Source organism: Microtus pennsylvanicus, chromosome X (assembly GCF_037038515.1).
Source record: "Microtus pennsylvanicus isolate mMicPen1 chromosome X, mMicPen1.hap1, whole genome shotgun sequence".
Classification (NCBI taxonomy): Eukaryota; Metazoa; Chordata; class Mammalia; order Rodentia; family Cricetidae; genus Microtus; species Microtus pennsylvanicus.
This window is the reverse complement of record NC_134601.1, coordinates 73,836,903-73,862,430: the sequence shown is the minus strand read 5'-3', so window position 1 is coordinate 73,862,430 and position 25,528 is coordinate 73,836,903. Positions and strand designations below refer to the sequence as shown.

General features: G+C 44.3%; 1 pseudogene; it reads right to left on the bottom strand.

Annotated features, from left to right (window-relative positions):
• Nucleotides 1–4,470: 4,470 nt before the first annotated feature.
• Nucleotides 4,471–25,528, bottom strand: part of LOC142840368 (Wilms tumor protein 1-interacting protein-like) — a 100,806-nt pseudogene continuing 79,748 nt past the window's right edge.

The following is a 25,528-nucleotide window of genomic DNA, read 5'->3' as shown; positions in this document are numbered from 1 at the left end:
GCATTCCCACCGACAATGGGTGAGTGTACCCCTTTCTCCACAACCTCTCCAGCAAAGGCTATCATTGGTATTTTTGATTTTAGTCATTCTGACCCACAGGAAGCAGGTGGTATGGGAACTGTGGCATGCTGGGTAGTGTTGTAAGGAGCTGTGGGCCGTGTTCCTGCTGCCAGGCTCCTGGCCACCAGCTAGCTTATGCCCCGAAATAATTACACAGAAACTGTATTCTTTTAAACACTGCCTGGCCCATTAGTTCCAGCCTCTTATTGGCTAGCTCTTACATATTGATAATATTTCTAATATTCTGTGTAGCACTACGAGCTGGCTTACCAGGAAAGATCTTAACCTGCGTCTGTCTGGAGTGAGAGAATCATGGCGACTGACTGACTTGGCTTCTTTCTCCCAGCATTCTGTTTTGTCTACTCTGCCTACCTAATTTTCTGTCCTATCAGGGCCAAGCAGTTTCTTTATTAATTAACCAATGAAATCAACGGATAGATAAAGACCCACCTCCATCAGGGTAGGGTTGCTTTGTTAATTTGAAATACAGTAGGATTATCTGCGAGAGGGAACCTCAACTGAAAAAAGATTGCCTCCTTTAGACCAACCTGTAGGCAAGTCTGTGGGGGTATTTTAAAAAATATGATTGGTGAGGGGGGGGTTCAGTCCGGGAAGGGTGGTGCCACCCATAGGTGGGTGATCCTGGGCTTTATAAGAAAGGAGCAAAGTCAATGGGGAAGAAGCCAATAAGCCGCATCCCTCCATGGCCTCTGCTTCAGTTCCTGCTTCCAGGTTCTAGCCTGGAGTCCTGCCGTGGCTTCTCTTCATAATGGACTGTGGTTGGGATGCATAAGCCAAAGAAACCCTGTCCTCCCCAAGTTCTAACCAGTCATGGTGTTTGATCAGAGCAGTAGACTCCAAAGTGAGACCTCTGGTCTGGGGAGGTTAGTCTGGGAGGGACGACACAAGCTGCCTGGGCATCTGTGTGTTCGCTGTCAGGGAGCAGATGCTTCATGATCAGAGGCCGGTAGGTAGGTCTCACACACGAAGAGCAGCCTGGAGGAGTGCATGTACTCAAGTGTCATTGGATTTAATACTTCATTACCAATGGCATGTCGCTGTGCGTGGCTGTGCAAGCTGCTCCCCAGCATGCCCAGGAAGCAAGTCAATCTTGAAGTATTTGTTGTTGAGTACATTTTATTTTTAGCCGAAGCTTTGGCCCAAAAGGAGGCCACATGGAGGAGACTAAGGTTTAACAGGAGCCATCTTGGAAGACAGCTGCAGAAAATAATTATGAATTCTGACGGAAACCCCAGGGGAGCTAGGGATGGGGCTTTCCCTGGAAAGCCTTGACTAAGAGCATAGCTCTTTGGTGGCAATGATCTGAAAGGGACAAATGTGTGCTTCTGCTTTCCGACCTCCAGCCGGCCCAGCTGCCATCTCCAGAGACTCGCCCGTCTCTGGCCCTCAGAAATCTTTTTTCAGATTTCAGTTTGGACAACTTTTTTCCTGCTATGACCAGACACCCATCACATGGGCCTTCCCAAAGGGGACCCAGCAGGAGCGCCTGGGCTATCTGCAGGGCAGAATTTGTCTTCAGTGGCCTCTTTCTGCCACTGTCACCTTAGGCTCTTGGGAGTGAGATATTTTTCCAGTAGCTATTGTGGAGAGGGAGCCCACAAACACTTAAAGTCAGAGGATAGCTAGTGGGAATTGGTGCTCTCTTCTCACCATGTGGTTCAAGGAGTTAGGTGCTCAGCCTGGCAGCTGGCAGCTGGCACCTTTACCCTGGCTCCATCCTCTTGATTGGCAACCACAGGTTCTATTCCAGTCTTTATACTAGTACTAGCTCTCAGTTCACACTTTAGAGTTCATAGAGGCACACACAAACACACACACACACACACACACACACACACACACACACACACACACATCTGTATATGTACATATATGTGGGTTGCAAAATGACCTTATAGACTTCCGGAGAGTTCTTATAGACTTCATGACCTTATAGACTCAGAGAGTTTATGAGACCTCAATTAGATTAAGAGGCAGAGAGTTAATAATGATTAGGCATCAGTTTGGATTGGCAGGAAGGATGTTAAGGGCTTGGTCCCAGAGGCTCCAAGAGCCAGCCCCAGATAGCAGAGGCATGGGCATTCATTAGAAGTGAAGGGATAGGTCGAAAGATGGATAGATGGGTGGATGAACAGGAATCAGTTGAAGTGGGCCAGGTCAAGGGATTCCACTGGCTGAATGTCCTTGGGGACAGCTGGAAGTCCACTGACTGCTGGTTCCTTGTCACATGCCAGCTTATCAGATGGCACACCAGTGAGACCACCGCCACCACAGGGTTAGCGTCCTTTTTACAGGGTTCAGGAAAGGTGTTACATGCTCTGCTGGGCTTGTGTATTTGATAAAACACTTTTTCCACATTTATTTAATGTGTGTCTCTGTGCATGTGTGTTGGTTCACGTGTGTCATGGCATGCATGTCTGTGGAGGCCATAGGATAGCTTGCAGGAATTGCTTCTCTCCTTCCACCATGTGAGGTACAGGGACTGAGCTTGGGTTCTCAGGTTGGGCAGCAAACATCCTTACACTCTGAGCAACCTGGCAGGCTGTGTCTTTGTATTCTTGACACGGTTGTACTATACCTATGGGTCCACCTGTTCCGAGTCTACTTCAGTAAGTTTTTGGGTTACCTTGTTCTTTTGTGAATTTACTGGTTCATGTGTCATGGTTGGAGCTGGACAGGTGGTGATACCTACATGCACAAACAACATGTAAAGTCACCACTCAAAGTAGTGCCAGCTGCTGCTTTATAAAAGCATTCACCATAGAAAAAGGCATGACCCGAAAGCCTCTGTTGGGACAACATAAAGTAACCTAGAACAGATATGGTCTAATCTCCCTGTGGCCCAGGTTGGACCACAGCATAGCTGACTGTGGTCCCCCAGACTGGCTCTCCAGTATGACAGACATCACTATCACTACTTTTCCTCTTAGACCCCAGGTGAGCTCCGGGACTGCCTAGGAAACCTGTGGCCTGCTGAGCTTACCTTCTTCCTTCAGCCTTGGCAACACTGCACCCTCAAGCACGTGGGTCCCCCCATCCCATGGCCACCACACCCCAACAGCCATCATCCAGGAAGTCCCTGCCATGGCTTCCCTGGGAACTTCCCTTTTTTTCACTTCAACTTTGTACTTTCTCATCAGCTGCCTGGTTCCTGCATCACAGCTCACCCCCAGCCAGGTTCTGGATGTGAATTTAAAACTCAGGAGACCCTGGCCACTCCCTTTTTGGGTGTACTTGGAGAGCTGGGCTTGGGGGAAAAAAACCCATGGCACTCAGCAGGAAGGGACCAATGCCCACTTCCCAGAACTCCTGTTCATTTGTAATTTCATGCTGGTCCTCAGGAGGCTGCTCTGTGGGTGCTCCAAGATTCAAAGCCAGCCTGGGTTACCACAAAGGAACACCCTGACTCGAAATAAACAATTAACAAAACGAAAGCAAAGCCACACCCAGCACTGACAACCAAGGATTCTGGCCAGGGTCACACACAAGCATAGGTTCAATGTCTTCATTAACCAGCCTCAAAATCTTCCCAGTACTTCACAGTACCCAGAAAGTACTCTCCCTCCAAAGAAAATCTAATTTACATTTGCCCTGCCTGAAGCTCACTGGGTCCCTTTCCATAAGATTCTGACACTCCACCCCACACTGAAATCTGAAGCAGATGTGGCGATATTCTAGAATTCACGGAAAAACAGTTAAAACTACAAATGTCCTTAGCACCGCGACTCTAGCTACATGGTACAGGCCGTGGGTGTACACGAATCTGCTGTGACTAAGATAACAACCAACTTGGTCCAAGTTTTTAGAAGAAAACTATATTCTTTTAAAGAAAATGCAAACATCCTGGGGGGGGGGCGAACTTAATTTAAGTCATATCACATGGTTTTGTGGTAGAGCCGGATACAGTGTGCACAGATGCTCCCCGGGGTCGCAGGGAGCCCTGGTGGGCTCACTCTCTGTGCCTGGGATTCGCTCAGGGTCTTCTGAGGCTGAGGATGCTAGAAAGGCACCACCCCTGCTGGGATCCAGAGAGGCAGAGACACCTGTGGCTGAAAACACTCATCAAGGCCAAACCCGGTGTTTCCCAGGTGTCACTGCCCTGGCTGTGATCACACACAAATAAGGCACCCTTCCCCCATGGCACCAAGGCCCTCCAAGCCCTGCCTCTGGGAGCTGAAGCCAGGCAGAGAAAGGTGGCCTATCCCAAGGCTGTAGGATGTGGGTGTCCTGGAACCCAGCAGGGGAATTGGCTTGAGGCAAGGAAGGTGAAGAAATAGAAGTCGCTTATTTGACGCGGGGGGTCCGGCCCCTGTGGAAGAGACAGCAGCTAGGTGGAGGGGAGAAGACAGGAGCGTGGGTGGGTCACCCTTCTCTCTGCGTGGCTGCTTCTCAGAGCTCAGTCACAAGCACAGCCAGCGAGGGGAGCAGGCCCTGTCCAGGCAGCAGAGCAGATGCCTATCCAGGGGGTAGCAGGGGAGTCCTTCCTCCCCGCTCAGCTGGAGCCCGCAATCCTGCTGAAGATAAAACACAACCTGAATCCCAGTAAGCAGGAGACGGCATCATCACCAAAGAAACATCGGGGTTGGGGTAGATATGCTGGCGGGCAGAGGACCTTTAAAGAAACACCCAAGGACTTGGAATTAAGGCCAGCCTCAGGAAAAGGACAGGGATGGGTAGTAAATGTGGGCTCGGCCTAACAGGCTACACTGACTTTTTGGTGTTGTTTGGTAGTTTTATTTTGTTGTTGTTGTTGTTTTTGGAGATGGGGTTTCTCTGATCTGCCTGGCTCTGCCTCCCAAGTGCTGGGATAAAAGGCATGTGCCACCACTGCCCAGCTGTTTCTAGTTTTAGTTGCTTGAGACAGGGTCTCTCTATACCCCTAGCTGTCCTGGAACTTGCTCTGTAGACCAGGCTGGCCTCAAACTCACAGAGATCCACCTGCCTCTACCACCTGCCTTCTCAGGGCTAGAGAAGGCTCAGTGCTAAGAGCTTGCTGCTTGACCATGGAGACCACAGTTCAGACCCCTGCACCCACAGAACAAGCCAGACTCCCACAGACTCCCCTTAACTCCATTTCCAACTCTGCACTCCACACAGAGATATGAATACCCCCCACACAAAAAAAATATAACTTTAAACTCAACAACAACAACAAAGTACCAGCCAACAGCCAAGTACGGGAGCCATATCTATAATTCACAGGATTCCAGAGGCAGAGGCAGAAAGTCAAGGTCCTGGCCATCCTGATCTACATAGCAAGATCGTGTCTCAAAGAAACAAGGGAACAAAATTCTGAACACATTTAGCATACTAAACCTAGTAGGAGACTGGGCTTGAGTACAGCCTGGGCTATGAGAATAATTCCAAAGACAGGAGATCTAGCTCAGCAAGAGTTCTAACCGTGTGTCCCAGTATAGACACAAAGCGAATTCTAGGACAGCCAGAGCTGCTGTGGATAATCTTTTTGTACACTGTGAAGATGTGCCTTGGCCAAGGAGTCTTCTGATTGGTTTAATAAAGAAATTAATGACCAAAAGCTAGGCAAGAGAAGATAGGCAGGATTTCTGAGGAGAGAAGATGAATACTGGCCATGCATAGACACCAGAGCGAGGCCTCTGGCGTAGCATGTTGGACATACAGATGGAACAAAGGAAAAAGCCACATGGCAGAACATAAATTAATAGAGGCAGGTTCATCTAAGTTATAAGAGCTATTTGGGGAAAAGGCTAAGCTAAGGTAAGCTCTCATAATTAGTAAGAAGTCTCTGTGTCATTATTTGGGGGCTAGAGGTCCAAGAAAGTCCGATGAGAAAGCTTACTACACTTTGCACTGGTGGAGGGGTCAGCTGACACTTTCCCCCGTCACTCTGTGGATCTATCAGCTTTACACCCTAATATCTGACTCCTGAGCTTTATTTATTAATAAAACAATAAAAGAAGCGGTTATATTTGGCATGTAACATGTGTCATGACCACATGAACACAGAAGTCATGTCAGCCAACCGTCACCTCAACCGTGGCCACCTGGCACTCCCCGGGAGCACATACAGCAATTGGCTGACACTTGCATGGATTCTGGAGAGTGGGCTCAGCAACTTCCCAGAGCTGCTGTAGTAAACGTGGCTCCCACTGCTACCTGCCAGCATGAGGCTGGGCTCTCAATAAACAGATGGGGGCGTTCGTTCTCTTGGTCAGAGAACACTGTGGATGTTTAGGAAAGCCAGGTTTAGTCCAAAAGAAAAAAAAACTCTAAATAGGTACAAAATACTTTAAGATGTGTTTAAATGCTAAAGAAAAAGAAAAAAAAAATGGGCATAGACAGTCATAGAAAATAGTTTAGGGCTGGAGAGATCGCTCACAGGTAAAGAGGTCCTGAGTTCAATTCCCAGCAGCCACATGATGGCTCACACCATAATCTACGAGATCTGGTACCCAGAACACTATATACATAATAAGTAAATAAATAAATGAATAAATAAATAAATATAAATAAAATAGTTTAAAAATAATAGTTTTTAAAGAGAGTAAAAATATATAGATGCGCACGTGTGTGTGTGTGTGTGTGTGTTTGCATACACAGCCACATAAGGAGGAAAATAGACAAGGCACGTGGAAACTGTATGTTGCTTTGTTGACTTTGAACACTGATAAGCTAAAAATAACACTGCTGATAAACACTGGTTTATAGCAAAAAAAAAAAAACGCTAAATGAAACCAACCTATATATATTTTAAGAATGTCTTAACTTAAAAATGAAAATCAGGAAATATGTTGCATTGGGGGAGAGGTTATATCTTTTTCATAGTCAGGGAAAAACTAAACAAAGCAGGTTAGATTCAAGGATCTCTTTCTGAAAATAAAAGAGCAGGATATAGGAATGATAAAATAGAACAGTAAATTAATTGAATCTACTTTTAAACTAAAAAAAACACAACTACTTGTCTTAAATATTTTACAATGGTATACATCTTTGTATACTGATACAAATTTAAAGTTATTTTTGTTAGAACATACTGTATATATTTTCTGTTGTTTTAGGTATTGTACTGCGGATCATTTTAAAATGTAAAGTTCTAGCCCTTTAAACTATTATTACAAACTGTTTAGGATAATTTTAAAAATGTAGATTACTAGTTAATCATCTATAACAATCAAACTCATAGTCATGTAGATATGTTTTCAAGAGATAATTTTTTTGTTTGTTGTTGTTTTTCTTTTGTTTTTTTTTTCTTCAAGAGAGGGTTTCTCTGTGTCACTTTGTTGCCTGCCCTGGAACTAGCTCTTATAGACCAGGCTGGCCTTGAACTCACAGAGATCCTCCTGCCTCTGCCTCCAGAGAGCTGAAATTAAAGGTGTACGCCACCACCACCCAGCTGTTATTGTTTTTCAAGACAGGGTTTCTCTGTGCAGCTTTGGAACCTGTCCTGAAACTTGCTTTTTAGACCAGGCTGGTCTCAAACTCACAGAGATCCACCTGCCTCTGTTTCCCAAGTGCTGGGATTAAAAGCATGCACCACCACCACACAGCCCAAGAGATATTTCAGATACATAGATGATTGTCAAACACTTCAGAGGCCAGAATATGACATTCCAGATGTTTTAATAACATAAGCCTTTTTATGACAGTGAGACACATCTGCTCCTGGCAGCATTATCTACTTCATAGAAGGCAATGGGCATTGAGGAAACTCCATAAGTTTTTTTTTTTTTTTTTGTGTGTGTGTGTGAGGCAAAGTTAGCCACTGGAGAAGAAACAGCCCTTGCCTTGACTGCTGACAATATGCTGACCAAATTGGACGGACAGGACACAAAAGAAGATGACTGCCGAACTTTGCCAAGACAAGGTATTACAGTCCTTCAAAATTCCTGCTCCACAGAAAATTCTGTCAGATATGCTGGGCCTTTAGACCAATTATGGATGTTCCAACATTGCAGAGGAGCCTGGGTGACTGTCCAGGCAGTCAGCTGTTTCTGTCATTTCTATAGTTTTGAAAGTTGTTTGCTCTGCACTTCCTGCTTACTCAGGTACTATTTTATCCCTCTTGGGTCTCTGATGGGAGTTGAAGAAAAGTTATACTGCCTTTTATACCACATTAAAAAAAACTTGCAAAAGAGATGTAAAGTTTATGAAGGATGAGAGACATAAAAGCTTAAGTTGCTCATCTAAGAAAATCTTTTAAGGTCTAAAAAAAATTTTAGGTTGGTAATATGTTATGATAAAAAGTGGTTTAGGTATAAAACTTTGAACTCATCAAGACAGATAATATTTTCTCTGAATATGCCAAATACAAATGGATTGAACATTGTAATTTTAATTCTTATCTGATAATTGTTCTTGTTTGTTTGTTTCGAGACAATGTTTCTCTGTAGCTTTGGTGCCTGTCCTGGAACTAGCTTTTGTAGACCAGGCTGGCCTCAAACTCACAGAAATCCACTTGCTTCTGCCTCTCCAGTGCTGGGATTATAGGTGTGCATAACCACTGCCTGGCCTGATAATTGTTCTTAATATATATAGTTTTACTGTGTTAGACAGAGTAAAACTTTATTTTAGAAAAAAAATGGGAAAATGTTGTGGATAATCTTTTTGTACACTGTGAAGATGTATCTTTCCCAAGGCACTTTCTTTTTCATTATTTTTGATTTATTTTATGTGCTTTGGTGTTTTGCCTACATGTATGTCTCTTTGAAGGTGTGATAGTGGTGAGCTGTCATATGGGTACTGGGAATTGAACCCAGGTCCTCTGGAGCAGTGCTCTTAAACACTGAGCCATCTCTCCAGCCCACCTAGGTGTCTTCTTATTGGTTTAATAGAGAACCGAATGACCAACAGCTAGGCAGGAGGACAGGCAGGATTTCTGGGGAGTCAGTGGAAGATGAATCTAGGTGCAGAGAGACGCTAATGAGAGACAGACCAAGCCAGATACACAGAATGGAAGAGAGGTAAAAGCTACATGGCAGAATGTAGATTAATAAAAGCAGGTTAATCTGAATTATTAGAGCTAATTGGGAAAAGCCTAAGCCAAAGGCCAAGCTTTCGTTATTAAGAAGTCTGTGTCTCTATTTGCAGGCTGGTGGTCCAAGACAGTCCAACGAGAAAGCTTACTACACAGGGCTACACAGTAAGACCATATTTAAAAAAAACACACAAACAAAGTGTGTGTGGGGGGGAGGTGAAGCTTGGTCCCTTGTCTGTGGAAGGGATGGCTGAAGTGCCAAAGAGGCTTTGGTTCTTTGGTCAAGGGGACGCCAGAACCTTGACCTCTTTTTTTATACATGTATTATTATTATTGCTGATGATGTTGCTGTTGTTGTTGTTTTGGTTTTAAGACAGGCTTTCTCTGTGTAGCCCTGGATGGCCTAGACCTCACTCTGTAGACCAGGCTGGCTGCATTATTATTTTCATGTGAAGTGGGTGCCATGGCATGCCTGTGGAGATGAGGACAACTTGCAGAATCAGCTGTCTCCTTCACCACGTGGGTCCTAAGACTCAGCAGCAGGTATCCTTACACAGTGGGCCATCTCAAAGTTCTCTCCAAACCTTCTTTCTTGTTCTTTTACCAGTTATGAGGTGAGCAGCTCTGCAACACCACAGGCCCAAAGCAATGGCGTCAACCAACCATCATGGGATTAAACCTCTACAACCAAACTGAAATAAACTTTTCTATGTAATTTGGTGACTTCCTATATTTGCTAAATGAAGCGACAGAATACACATCCTCCCCTAGAATTCTGACATACACATCCTTTCTCCTATCACCCTCCAAAGTTTAGGCTGGTGTCGCCTACCCCAGGAAACCTTCCATAGTTTTGCAAGGTCCTGACAACTCCCTTCAACAGCAACACACTACTTCATGTGGACATTGCCAATTCTAAATTCCTGTCTATTCTACTAAAACCAACACCCACTTAGTGAAAATGAGACTATCTGAAAGAAAAATGGGCATGGGTGGGAAGAAAGGAAAAGGCCTACTGGGGGAGTATGGAGCAGAAGCTACAGAGAGAGGATCCTGGGTGGAGGGTGACAGTGTCTGCAGGGGAGGGTGGGTGAGGCAGGAGCTCACCTCACAGTGGTAACTCTCCACGTGGTAGTCTCTGTCCATGGACATCACATGAATGGTTGTTTCACAGCCCTAGAAAAAGAGGCAGATTCACACGTGTGCTCCCTGGACCTGAAGCACTATGTCCTGTCCATTAAAGCACCTCTCTCTACAATGTGCCACCCTGAGTAGACATGTCTTTCAGACAAGGACAGGGTACTTCAGCACGTGCCCAAGAGGAATGTGTATGTGCCCTGGGCATCTTCCTCAACTGGAGTCACACATAGGCATGTGACAGTAAGAAAGTCACATGGGTGTTGACTCATGCAGGAACTCCCACTACCAGCCATGTTCCTCAGGAAGCTGACTTCAATAGATATTGTTCAGGCAGAAAGACCCAGAGAGCTACACAGGCCAAGGCCTCCATATCTGCTCTTCTAGCCCTAGGCTACCAAACATCCACTGCAGAACTGAATGAGGTGGGTGAGCAGCCCCTCCCATTACAAGTAATGGAGCAGAGTGCCACAGTGGGTCACGAGAATCAGGGCCACCTCTTCTCTGTAATGCATCCAGGGTACACCTTCCCCACCCCCTGCATGAACGTCCTCTATACTCCTCAGCCCTGCGGAATGCAGAGCATGGCCACCTTTGACCACTCCTCATATGGCCCAGGACCTGAGTCAAAGCAGGCAGGATCGGGCAAAGCCTCAGGGTCACGCACCCTCTGCTTCTGGGTTAAGTGTTCCTACCTGGGCAGGGAGGATAGGGTGGGCACAGGAAGCACATTTTGGAGCAAACTCCCTGGAAGGATAAAGGAAGTGGGCATGAGAAGGTGAGAAGCTAGAGGCAAGGGGACATGGGTGGAGCTACCACAACAGCTCTAAGATAGCCTGCCTCCTGTGTAGACACGCAGGGGTGCAGCTTCTGCCTTCTTGGCAGTAATGGTTGACACAGTTCTTATCTGTGCCCTCCCTCCCTCCTTCCTCCTGCAGGACAGCCTCAGGCTCCCTCCAGCCATCTCTTATGCATTCTCTAGTCCCTGATGTCCAGACTGAAGCCATCCCTAAGGGAGACCTCTGCTCCACCCTGAGTACCAAGGACAAATGCTGGCACCAATCTCAAAAATCAGCAGCAGCAGCAGAGACCCAAGGCTCTGAGGCCTAAGCCCGGAGCTACCATAACAAACTATCTGTCCAAGTGGCACCAGGGCTTTCTCCCTGGGAGGAAAAGGCCCAATGGCAGGGAACAGTCAGGTAAGGGCCCAGAAGAGAGACCAGGAATCACAAATGTCCCTGCCCTGCCCTTATGGCATCACTTGGAACCGTCCCCAGGCCCATGAATTGGAACACATATGGAAACATTCAGAAAACATAATAGTTATTGATACCACCTCCAGGTTCTTTCCTGATGTATCTCACCAAAATATAAGGAGGCCCATCTTTCTGCTCCTGTCACCAAGATCAGAGCTGTCCCTACCCCAACTGCAGAGAAAACATGAGGGCAGAAAGAGAAAAAAAGGCCAGGACCAAAGAGGCAGAGGTAGGCAGGAAAGAGAGCTGGGGAGGCCATGCTGCGGCCCACACTGCTTCTTCAGCAAGGGAGACTCACGTGTGGTAGTCTCTAACGCAGTAGATGTTCTCCACGTCCACGGTGAAGGGAACGCCATCCAGACACTCGTTACATACTGAGCAGATGAAGCAACCAGGGTGGTAGTAGTAGGACTTACCAAGGGCCTGCAGGATCTGGGGGAAGCACCAAAAGGTTAGCATGGGCAGGAGGCACAGCACCGCCCCCCAGAGGCCATGGCTTAGGGCCCCACCAATGGTCTGGAGCAGCAGAGGATGGGGGACTCCAGGCACTGGGAGGTTCTCACCATCTCCATGATAAGGTGTGCACACGCTGCACTTGTCAGCAGTTTGCTGGAACCCGGAGTACTGAGAGGGAACACAGGATCCAGGATGTCACGTGACAAGGGGGCACTCCCTGTCGCTGGCCTCAGGTCTGCATGTGAGTCCGAAGGAGGGTCCCGCCCCTGCTCCCTCCCAGCTGGGCCAGCAACACAGTGCAGACTCACCAGGAAGTCCTCCTGACAGTACACTTTCTCACCCACGTTCTAGAAGGCCTTCCGGCAGAGTCGTCTCCTTGGAGGGGAAGGGGTGGAGGGGGTAATGGAAGCTGACACCAGGAACGGAGCCTGGCTTGAGTGTCAGTACTCACCGCCCACCAATGAGAAAATGAACATGGGACATCTCCCTCCAAACACACCTTCATTTGTTTGCATGTACACCTTTATGTCAGAAGAAGGCGCCAGATGTCATCACAGATAGTTGTGAGCCTCCAAGTGTGCAGGGGCCAGATGCTGACCAAGAGCATGGGAGTGTCCCCTGCATATGTCCCTGTTCAGCACCTGGCAGGAGGTCTGTCTCCCACTCGCCCCTACTCCCAGTCCACTACCAGCAGCCACATCTGCTAAACCACGACACCCATCATGCCTTCTCACATTGAACCAAGCACCTTATCGCAAAGACAGACCAACCCTTTAGCCCACACACACCCCTGAAGTTGACCCACACTGGGTTACAACCTTCCCATAACCTCACGATCTTCCTCCATCCCGGAATGCACCCGCCCGACCTGCTAAGAGACAGCCTCTACTCCCCCAAGATCTACTTCAAAGCTGCCTAGAACTGCTAGTTTTGCTGGCCTGAGGCTAAAAATCTGCCAGGCCTGTCTCAAGCTTACTAACCTTGCACACCCTCACTTCCTCTACCCTGATTCACCTAAGTATTGAGGCAAGGAAAGCCCTCAGAGGTTGTTGGGCTGATGCACGTTATTCCTTTGCCTGGGTTGTTGTGAATCTTGCTTCCTTTCTTTGGTATTTGGTGGTATAAAATCCATTTTCTGTTGTCCTTTCTGAAACAAGGTCTTGTTATGTAGTCTTGACTGTTCTGGAACTGTATGCAGACCAGGCTGGCTCTGAACTTCAAACTCTCTACTATTCCTGCTTCTCAAGTGCTGGGATTACAGGCCCATACCAAGCCAGCTGAAGTCTGGACTTTTCCTTTGTGTATCCAGCAGTGAGGCTGGTTTGTGGTTCTGTTTTGCCTTGCTGAGGAACAAACCCAAGACCCTGAGTACTCTAGACATGCGCTCAACCACAGAGCTAAACTCCTTGCTCAGCATTCTTTTAGGAAATATCCAGAATGTACGACAAAGCCCAGAGCAGCCTGGCATACCTGGCTTAGTTCTGTGGCCTCGCATGGTCCTACCTGCAGCCACCACGAGCACTGAAGCCTGTGACCCTAGGGCATCCCATCTCTCTCTCCCTAACCATGGCTCACACAATTGAAGGGGAGGGAGACTTCCCTTCTGCTCCTCATCAAACATTAGTAGGGTGGGCAGGAGCGATGCTATGGAAGAAGAAGAATGACCAGCAAAAGGAGCTGAAGGATGGAGTTTACAATTAAGAGTGCTTACTGCTCTCGCAGAAGCCTCAAATTCTATTCCCAGCATCCGTATCTGTTCACAATCAACTGTGACTCCAGTTTCTAAGGATCTGACACTTTTTTCTGGCCTCCCAGGGTACCCTCACATACACATAACTAAATCTTTGCCGATCCAAGTCTCCAATCCAAAGGCAGTGGCTGAAAGAGCTCTGTGAGTTCCAAGCCAGCCAGAGCTATACACAGTGAGACCGTCTCTTAAGTAAATTTTTTAAAATGTGTCCAGAAAATAGTTTAGTTTGCCATTCAACCTGATTCTTCAAGATTTACCTAGTCTGTGTAGAATAAATACCATGGAATCAGACTGTAACCAGTGAACCCTTATTAATCATGACAGAAATATTCTTGGCCACCATTCCTACAAATGAAATCATAATGTTTTTGCTTCTGATGGCGAGGTCACTGGTCACAGCTCCATTAATGTTGCTTCTATTCATCCTGAAAAAATAGTTTTCAATGAAACTCTCTGAAAATATCCACTATTTGCCTTAATTCTGTCATGATTTTATGTGGGAATGTTCAAGAAACAGAGGTTGGGAAAAAGGCACTGTGAATGGATTTAGAGGGATGAGTGAACTCTGAGTGCAATTGCACACCCCTGGAATCACATTTCAGAATTCCTGTCTCAGATCCCTGTTGACTATGAGAAGGATTTTCATAGTCGCAGCTATGTTGGGAACACTGGAATCCCCCTGGTATACAGCACACCTGTCCTTAGGAGAAGAAGGCATTAAGTTCATGTGCCATTCCCACTGTTACAGTGGTCCTCACCGCACTGTTTTCCAGACTATAAAAGTGATGAGTTGTCAACATTCTTCCATGCAACTGTGCCTTCTCTGGAATCAGCTCTCTCACTTCTAAGGGTAATGTAATGCATTCCTGTTAGTGGTCTGGATCCTTGGGATGAGGGCCAGATTTTCCACAAACAATTGTATTGGGAACATGGGAGCACAAACAGACATGATTAATCATGGGTGATATGTCAGTAGTTTGGATGGGAGGCGGTGACATGCTTTTCTTCTGTGTAAGAGAAGCAATGTAAATGTGGTATCCTAACACAAACTGCATTCATTGTGTCAGAACATCTATAGCTCAGGGGATTTGACATATCTGAGTTTATAGCATGTCGCAGAGATGCTCTGAAGTCATTGGATACCATATCTTCTTCTCTGTGCCTTAGAGGGTTGTCTACCCATGCTTTTGGTAGAATGCAATCCTTTAGGTGCTATACTGATGTCAAAATTTTTTGTGTTGACCTTATGCCACCTATCCTCAACTTCCATATTAACACTCAGTGGCTGTCCATGTGAACTAGGTCAAATATTGGTGTCGTTTATAGTGGCCTACTTCTACCCACTAGTCGGCATCTCCTAAAGTCTCTACGTCCCTCAGAAAAGGGCAAAGCCTGGCAATAAGCACTCAAATCTTAAGTCTCTGTTGAATGTTCTGCATGTAAACCGTAGCATTCTGCTTCTGAATACCAGCATCTCATGCGCATCACACCATGCAAAATATGTATTCATGTAGCTTAAGGAGTCCCCAAAGTCTTAACGGTTCCCAAAGTATTCTAAAGTTTCCAAATTCAAAGTTTCTTCTAAGATTCCAGCAACACAGTATCCATGTTTCTGCAATAATTAATGATAATTAGCATCTTCACATCAGCACTCTTCTTTTCATTTCCCAATAATGGGAAAAGGAAACAGACATTTTTCTTTTACTCTTTTAGTACATGTTAGAGGCGAGAGAGAGTTGGGCCCAATGTTGTTACCTTACTGTTAGCCTCTCACTCAAAATGAACAGTTACAGCACTTCTCTATGTGCCCAGGAGAAAGCCCTGCATGAATTCTTCCCCCAGCAAGGCTGGGTAGGAAAGGAAGCACAACTGTCAGCAGCTACTAGAAACTCAACTGTTTCTTTTGAACCTGACAACCCTGTTCTGAGATTCTGAGCTGCCAGATCTCTCCAGGTGCAACTTACAGATTCATCTAGAATCATCCAGATTTTTTTTGCTCTTTGTTTCCTTTGGTTTATTTCAGTGTGCAAAGGAGGAGACAGGAGCCCTATAAAGTGTAAAGTGATAGCAGGTAATGACAGTAGACATTGTCTTTCAGTGCTGGTCTCACTTACCCAGGCCTGTTTGTTTTCTCACTTCCAGGAATGTCCAAGGATTAAACTTTAGATTTTCTCTCTCCTACACTTCCTGTGACCTGTGGGAAGACCAAAGGAATTTTGTTCAAGCAGAACATGAAGCAAGGCAAGTGCCCACTATTCTGATCTTCTGGTCCCTGAAGGGGGCTACACGGGAAGAGAGTGCCATGTACATAGCTCATCAGGAAGCAAAAAGAAAAAGGCCTCCCTGGAAGGTGTTTCCAGACTTTTCCACGGGTGTATCTAGAAACCACACGAGTCATCTCAGGGCCCTGTGATTATGCACCGCCCCTTCAATATAGTATAGGGTTAATGGATTCCTGAATCTGAAAGAGGAACCCAGATTTTCCTACCTCTGCTTCTACCCCTGATAAATCCCCTCTTTAACTGGGAAGGATGAGAGCCATAATGGGGAGGCTCAGATGCTTGTGGTAAATTCACAGAGGAGCCAGGTTGGTCCTGTCTTTTTTTTTTTTACAGGATCCTCAGGAAAATGCATTCAGAACTAAGCAGGGGATTGGCTCACTCCAAAGGAATTTTTAATGGAAGGGAAAAGGTCCAAGTCAAAAGACTGGAAGAGGGATATACAGTGCAAGCAGAAGACACTGAGATTCCTAGAGCTGGTATGCTAATGGCCAAGGGTGGTGGATTTGAGTCCTGGAAGGAGTGGAAATCCAGTAGCAAAAATGTGGACTAGGCAACATGGCTTCCAAAGATCTGGGTGTTCAAACAGAAAACGTTTTCAAGGCACAAAGTCAGAGATGCAGGTGCCCATGAAGACCTTACACGTAAGCAAATGAACTGAGAATTTTAAGGCAGACCAAGTTTTTTGGTGATCAGAGGTTTAAGAATCTTAGCCTAGGCAAATGGATAGATCTAGAAAGCATTATATTGAGTGAGGTAACCCAGACCCAGAAAGACAAAATATTCACTCATTCATAAGTGGTTTTTAGACATAAAAGAAAGAAAAACCAGACTGCAGTTCACAACACCAGAGAACCTAAATAACAATGAAGACCTAATCTATATGGAAAGTCAAAAAAGACAAGATCTCCTGAGTAAATTGGGACCATGGGACCATGGGAGAGGGTAGAAGGGGAGGGGGAGGAAGGGAGAGGAGCAGATAAAAATATATAGCTCAATGAAAACAATTTTAAAAGATGAAAAAAATCTGAGGTGGCAAAAGTTAAAAAACTTGGCCTAGTGGGTTTTTGTAGGAAGGTAGGTTGAAACCAGAGTCAGCCAAAGAAACCAACCCTGCCCTGAACCCAGATCCCATCAAAGGCACTTTTACCTTACATAAACTGCAGGCAAAGAATTCCCTGTGCCCCCAGTCTAGTAAGCCTTTACAGAAGGCACAGTTTGTGCACCCCTTTGAGACATTTTCAGCCACCTCAGCTGTGGCAGTGCCCCCACCACACGCACCTCTGGGCACTCTCTTTCTAAGCTGTAACACCTGCAGAAGGCACGAGTTGCTGTGATTCCTGGACAGAGCCTCCCAATAATACTTAAACTGTTATCACAGATAGGGTGCTAGTGAGAACAATGGGTAAAGGCACGTTCTGTGCAAGTCTTGCAACCTGAGTTCAATCCCCAGCATCTACGTAAGTGTGGAGGGAGAGAACGGGATGCACAGAGTTGTCCTCTCATCTCCAGATGTGCACTGTGGCACAAGTTCACACCACAATACAGCTTTTTGTTCTAAATAAACTTGAGACATTACAGGGATGGATGTGTAAGGATTGTACCTGAAGGAGAAGAATGGAAAGAGAGATTGGGGAGAGGAATGAGACAGGAGAGCTTGGGTTTTAGGTTTAAGTAAATGGGAAAATTATTTTATCACTAAGGGGAATTTAAAAGAGGAAGCAGTTAGGCCCCAACCCTTAGGAGAAGAAGCTCATTTTTCTCCCCACCCTGTGGGTTTCATACCTAGTCTTATAGCTAGGTGCGGGTACTTTCTAAAACGGGGGAACATCAGTACCCACAAAAGAGCAGCTTTCCTGAAAGACTCTCAGGTCAACCTCTTCTCTTTCAGAACGGACTTCTCTGAAGCTTCAACAGGAACCTTAAGAATAGCGTGAGTAGAAGATGAACTCCCGATACATGCTCAGCTGCTGTGTCACAGACCGAGGCTTCTGAACTTTGCCTCCAAGCTCCCTCGTGGTCCTGCTCTGAGGTCCTTCCTGTTTGGGCAAGGCATCCCATGATAGCTGGTACAGCATTGGGGTAAAGGCTCACAATGCTCTTGTTCACAGGTGATTTGCAATGGAAAAGTACATGCATCTTGGAAATTATAGACAAAGATGCTGGTGTCTGTGTGCCTTAGAAAATGATGTTGATATTAGGACAAGTACAAACTAAAGGTGCCAGACATAGAAGGCTTTAATGCAAGGAGCAAATATGCTCAATGCTACACGCTTATTGCTTGTAGCACCCCATGTCAAGTGCGGTGCTCCAAATGAGCTTTGTCTGCAGTGTCTCCCTCCCACTCCAGGGCAAATGGTAATCACCTGTCAGCTGCACCAACTGTCTCCAGGTTAGAGTTCTCCACTTTGGTGTCATCTGCAAGCTCCTTTCAGATGAGAACTTCCAGAGGTGATGCTGTGTCTCCTTCTTGGCGAGGAGAAAGGCCTGACCCTTGGCTAATTTCATTCGAAGTTTAAAGCAATGGTCCTCCAATGCCACTTATAATAGAAACCATCCTTCTCCGTGCTGACTGAAAGACACTGGGATTAAGGATGCTTAGTGTGGTGGCTGGAGAGGTGGCTCAGAGGTAAAGAACACTGGCTACTCTTCCAGAGGTCCTGAGTTCAATTCCCAGCAACCACATGGTGGCTCACAACCATCTGTAATAAGATCTGGTGCCCTTTTCTGTACTGTAGAACCATGTATACATAAAAATAAAAATCTTTTTCTTTTTTTAAAAAAACGATGCTTAGTGTGAGGTTGCTACCAAATTCCACTGATACTATAAAATATGTTGTTACAGGTCCTGGGTAAACTTTTAAAACACATACATATAATTCCATAGGCATTGCTGTGGTCTTATTGTTCCCTACCAAGACCCATGCTGAGATTGAATCTCTATCATGAGTTAGTAAGAGAAATGTTTAATCCATTTATGGTTATGTTGAGAACAACCTGTGGGTTGCGACCCCTTTAAAGGTCAATGATGCTTTCTTGGGGTTTATCTACAACCTTCGGAAACATCAGATATTTACATTCATAACAGTGTCAAAATTACAGTTATGAAGTAGCAATGAAATTAATTTTATGGTTGGGAGTCACCAAAACATGGGAGACTGTATTGCAGGGTCACAGCATTAGGAAGGCTGAGAACTGTTGTAATAGGAGAGGTGTAGCTGCGTCTCCAGCACCCCGGCCGCCTGCTAGCTTATGCCCTGAAATAATTACACAGACACTGTATTCTTTTAAACACTGCTTGGCCCATTATATCTAGCCTCTTCTCAGCTAACTCTCGCACCTGGACTAGCCCATTTCTAATAATGTGTGTAGCACTCCAAGGTGCGCTTACTGGGAAGATTCTAGCCTACGTCCATACAGGGTCGGAGCTTTATCGTGTGTGCCTCAGAGAGCAGAGCTATCGAGTCTGTCTGAGGCATCTTACCTCATTTCCTCTTCCTCCCAGCATTCTGTTCTGTTTACTCCTCTCACCTATGTTTTAACCTATGAGGCCAAGCAGTTTCTTTATTACTTAACCAATGACCTTCCTCCATCAGAGAACTACTGACTTACAGTAATTGGAGGTAACTAATCATGAGGTCGTGAAGGTGGGGGTCCTTCCTCATCTGTTAGGACTGTGCCTGTATAAGAAGAGAGAAGGCCAGGTTGGTACCCCATCCATTAGTCCTCCACTTAGGGAGCTGCGGGAACTGATTTAGACCCTCATTAGTAAGTGTAAACAAACAACTAGACACCTACATAGAATCAATTAAAAGAACAAAGTGAACTCCTGATGTGATGAGCATCCGTGGAGGAAATCAAGAGACTCTGATAAGGAAGAGGAGAGAGGGAACAGGGAAAATCTAATTAGTGATGCAAAGACCATCTCCTGGATACTTCAGAACACATGATTACTTCTGAGAAGCTGACATGCCCAGAAAGATGTGGGCACTGAGTAACCGGTGGACTAAGGGTCTGGGTGGGAATGAAAAGTGGAGGTGGTGTGGCCGAAGAAGTCACGGGCATATCTAGAACAACAGGAACTGTATCACACCCAAGTAAAGCCCAAGCATAGACCATGTAATCGATGGGGCTTAGGCTGAGACCCAGGGACAATGAGCAGCAGTGACAGTGTGTGAGGGAGCTGGCTCTGGCAAACAGATGTGCCAGATTCTCTGAGTCATCCAACACGCCTTAGCGGTGGCTGACCACTGGGGGACGGAGAGTCATTTTTCTTTGGCGTGTGGCTACTAGTAGGTTGTCCTTGTTCAAGTAGATGGCCCCACAGCCACAAACTCATGGGTAGCACTAAGTGGGCTCAGTAAAATGTATGCTTTAAAAAGTAAAAGACCAGTTTATGGATTGAGAGAGTGACCAATTTATGGATTGGGTTGGTTCCTAAAAGCTACCTAGGGTATGGGAGAGCTCACATCTTCAGCAACTCCAACTCCATGACCCTACACTGTCCTCTGAGCTCTCAGTTTGCTGCATTATGTGTGTATGCAAGCATGCACACAAGCACATACGCACACATGCACAGAAGGGAAATCGAAGGCAACAAGATAACCCCCTACCCCAGGGTGAAGACTGGCACAACCCTTTAAAGGCCCCTAATGAACCTGAACTCAAATCTTTGAGAAGAGTTTACTGGAAGTTCTGTGTCACCCTGTCTAATATTTTCCAAATGTATTTGATCTCCAAGAGCCCCCATCCAGGGCACCAGTGAGAACTCTAAGGTTTTAGATTTGGACCAAAGCTAGACCACACAAGAGAGTGCCCCTCTTTACTTCCTGTGGAGGCACCGATAGTCACTTTCCAGCCAAATATAATCAGAGCAGCAGGCTTGACCCAGACTTTCCCAGGGACTGGGGACAGAGCGAGGGAGGAGGGGAACAAGGAGGCAAGTTAATGCAGGGTGTGTGTGTGTGTGTGTGTATGTGTGTGTGTGTGTGTGTGTGTGTGTGCCACACACTGATATGCATCAGGTTGAAAAATGCTACCCTGATGCCTCACTACACACTAACACCATGCTAATGGGGGGGGGGGACATTAATGAAAATGTCATACTGCATTTTCTGAAACCCCTCCAAAATATCTAGTGCACAATTCCTGGACATCCTAGGAATATGGCAGTAAGAACTTCCTTTAGCCCTTTTCAAAACTGTACCAGGAAATACCATTCCCCCAAAGCCAAAATAAATAAACATTAAAGCAGAAAAAATTATTACACCAGACAGATGTAAGTAAACTTGAAATGCTTATTCTAACCACACATACTCAAGCTTACAGGAAAAATGATTAAAATTTGTAATTTATATCCAAGTGATCTATATAAAAGCCTATTAAAATTATGTATTTTTGCACAGTTTTATAGATATGTAAAATGCATTCTTCTAAAGTGATCACTTGAAGAATTTTACTAAATATAATCATCACTGCCACAGTGAAGTTACAGGCCAATTTCCTATGCCCCTGAAAATTTCCCTATTCTTCACAGAAAGTCCTCTGGCTTACCCTAGATCACAGCTGTACTGAGCACAGAACAGGGGAATACAGGAGCCAAAATCCCCAGCTGTGGGTCTCTGCATCAGAATATGGTGTGACAAAGCAGGGCTTGCCTGAAAGGGGACAGGAACATCTCTGGAATCCCACTCTCACTGTGGTTCCACTGAGGAGCATCAGAGGCCTGTGCTTATGAGCTGAAGAAGCTGGCAGCTCAGGAATGCCAGGCTCCACAGAGGATCTGGCCTGGCTGCCACTGCCCAGAGGCAAAGAGCAAGGACACTGGGACAGGCTGAATAGTCTCTATGTCAGGTTTGTGTGTGGCATGGCCCACAAAGGCCATGAGCAGAGGACAGTGGTTCCAAGAGGGGAAGTCCTCCTTCTAGCAAAATCTTCAGGAAAGAAGGGAACGGGGTTGGGGGAAGAAAAAGGAGAAGGAAGAGGAAAGAAATGGTGGCGATGTCTTATATGTATGTAGCACCCTGCAGTCACAGTGTCGGTCACTGGAGATGTCTCAAATTTCTCGGAGTAACTCTAACAAAACAAGTGGAAGACTTGTATGACAAGAACTTTAAATCTTTGAAGAAAGAAATTGAAGAAGACACCAGAAAGTCCTAAGCTCTCCCATGCTCTTTGGTAGGTAGAATTAGTATAGTAATAGTGGTAATCTTAACAAAAGCAATCTATGGATTCAATGCAATACCCATCAAAATCCCAGCAAAAATCTTCACAGACCTCGAAAGGCCAATACTCAACTTCATATGGAAAAGCAAAAACCCCAGGAAGATATGAAGATACAAGAAGCTTACAGAAATCCAAGTAGACTCGATCCAAAAAATGTCCTCACCACACAATAATCAAAACACTAAACATACAGAGAAAAGAAAGAATATTAAGAGCTGCAAAGAAACAAGGCCAAGTAACATATAAAGGGAGACCTATCAGAAGTCCACCGGACTTCTCATTGGAGACAATGAAAGCCAGAAGGTCATGGTCAAGCATTATGCAGACATTAAGAGACCACGGATGCCAGCCCAGACTACTATACCCAGCAAAACTTTCAATCACCATAGAAGGACAAAACAAGATATTCCATGACAAAACTAGATTTAACCAATATCTTTAACCACAAAACCAGCCATACACAAAATACTAGAAGGAAAACTCTAACCCAAGGAAGTTGGCTACACCAACAAAAACACAGACAATTGATGAACTCACAAAGATAAGTCTGCTTTTGCCTCCTGGGTGCTAGAATTAAAGTGTGCACTACCAGTACCTGGCTGTGAACTACAATTAGGATTAATCTTATTATAGTTATAATGACTAGCATCAAGAAAACATTTGAGGGGCTAGCTAGATTGTTCAGTGGTTAAGAACACTGTTTGATCTTGCAGTGGACATCGATCCAGCTCCAATACCCACATGGTAGCTTACAACGGTCTATAATTCCAGTTTTATGGGAGCCAATACTTTCTTCCGTCATTTCTCATTACCAGGTACATAAATACATGTATAATCAACAAAAATAAATTTAAAAAATCAATTAAAAAATTAAAAAAGTAATACATGTGTAAACCATTTACATGAACAAATGAAATAAAATAAATTGAGAATACCTGAAAACAAATGCTATTAGTAATATAAGGAAATAAAAAGCCTCATTTACTCTTGATGGGATTGCAAACTGGTGCATCCAATCTGGAAATTAATGATGAGACTTCTCAAAACACTAACTATTGGTCTCCCACATAACATAGATGTACCACTCCTTGGCATGTGCCCAAAGGACTTGTCAAATTATTTTAGATACTTAATCATGACTTTTGCTGCTCTATTCATAATAACTTGAAAATGGAGGAAACCTAAATCCTCTTCAATTTATGGATGAACAATGAAAATGTGGTACATACAGACAAACTAATTTTTGTGAGCTGTAAAGCAAAAGCAAATCATAAAATTTGCAGGCAAATTAAGATAGCTAGAAAATATTATATTGAGTGAGGTAAGACAATGCCAAAAAGGCAAATGCTTTGTTTCTTCTTTTCTTCGAGCATCCTTGCTCTGAGTCTGTAAATGTGAATATATAAACTAAATTAGCCACAGAAACCAAAAGAGCAAGAGAGGTTGTAAAACAGAGGTCTAGAAATCAGGATAGTGGGAAACAGATGTCATCAATGATGAAATGGGAAAATGGAGGTATTTTGTCTTGGGGGGAATCAGATGATAATATAGAGGGAAAAGGGAAAATGGTAAGACTTACCAAAAATGATTGAAAAGCCATAAAAAGACATGTATGTTCTTTACTTAATATATGTATATAATTAGTATATATACTCTTGGAGTGAGAATATTCTTCAACAGTTCCATCAACTGAAACTGATTATTCAAATATCTGAGTGGGGGAGGCTGCTTCTTGTTAGTTCCTGGCTGCCTGGCTAGCTTAGACCTGAATTAATCACACAGAAAGTGTATTAACTAAATCATTGTTTGGTTTCATTTGCTCTATCTTCTTATTTACTAACTCTTACATCTTAATTTAACCCATTTCTAGTAATCTGTATATAGCCATGTGGCAGTGGCTTACCAGCAAAATTTTGGCATGTCTGACTCTGGTAGCTCCATGGTGCCTCTCTCTCTGACTCCACCCTTTCTTCTCTCAGCATACAGCCTAGCTTTTCCAGCATAGTTCTGTTCTGCCCTTGCCAGAGGCTCAAAACAGTTTTTTATTCATTAACCAATAAAAGTAACACACAGACAGAAGGACCTCCCACACCATCTGAGCCAATGAGGGGCATTCTCACTCAAATTACCACAGAAGGGAAATTAAATTCATAAAATTTCAACAATATGATAATTTAAACAAGACCTGCAAAGCAACAGCATATCATTTAAATGACAATATTGATGGGGGAATCTCACAGGATGTTTCTCCTAGATAAAGAACTGTGGTTAATTAATGGCTTCTGCTAAGAGTAAGAGAATCAATCATCTTTAGGGATAAATCTACTGATGTACTATTCAAACCCACCTGAATAAACACATATACACCTTAAACAACTGTACATAGGAGCAACACTAAATGGAATAAGTGGTATGTAAGTATGTGGAATAATAATTATTTAAGAAGAAGTGATGAATGAAAGGAATTTAGGAAAACAGAACTTGTAGGAGAGGGAGGAAAATAATGTAAATATATTACAAAAGTAGGAATTTCTTAAAATATGTTTTTGAATAAATATGTACAATTAAACAGTAATACAGAGATAAGTCATTGTAGTCCTCATTCATAAACTGAAACATTAGTTTGAGAGTAATCAATCTATCTTCTAAGAAGAAAGAGTCAAGTATAGAAAAAATATCACATTGATGTTTAAGATTCATCATAAATATTGCAAGGTACAAAAATATTCATAGCAATTTTAGATACACAAAGTACATATTGTTATCACATAAGAAGATATTTTTTACAGATCTATTACCCCAAATGTTCAACTCATCCTACTATCAACTTTAAGTTCTAAATCAAAAATGTTACTTAATCATTACCTAAAACACATAAAGGTATATTCAAGGTATGATTCATTTTGAAATATATTTCTCTTGTATCACGACCCTGTAAAAATCAAACAAGGTAAATTTCTTTAAAATGTAATAGTTAGTTAGGTATAAACTAGATAGTGTTTTTTTTAAAGAAGAAAATAGCTTCCATGTGAGACTTAAACACAACAAGACCGAAAATACTGAGTCTCAAGGATTAAAAATAAACTTATTCAATATTAAGTCCCACTTCTGAATACACAGAACTGTAGCTGGATCAAAAATTCCTCATTGAACCTTACTCTAATATCTTTGATTTGTTTAAGCCTTATGCATTGTAGTCATATATCTACAACTCTGTCAACCTAACATTGCATGCTTACGGCTTTGTAGTGCTAGAGTGTCAAGATTAGTACTGCTCTCATGCCTCCTTCAAACAGATCTCAACTAGATTTTCTCTACAGTGACTCTGACACCAAAGCTCATAGCCCTATTGGTGGCACTCTGTGGTAGCCTTGATTCCCATAACTCTACT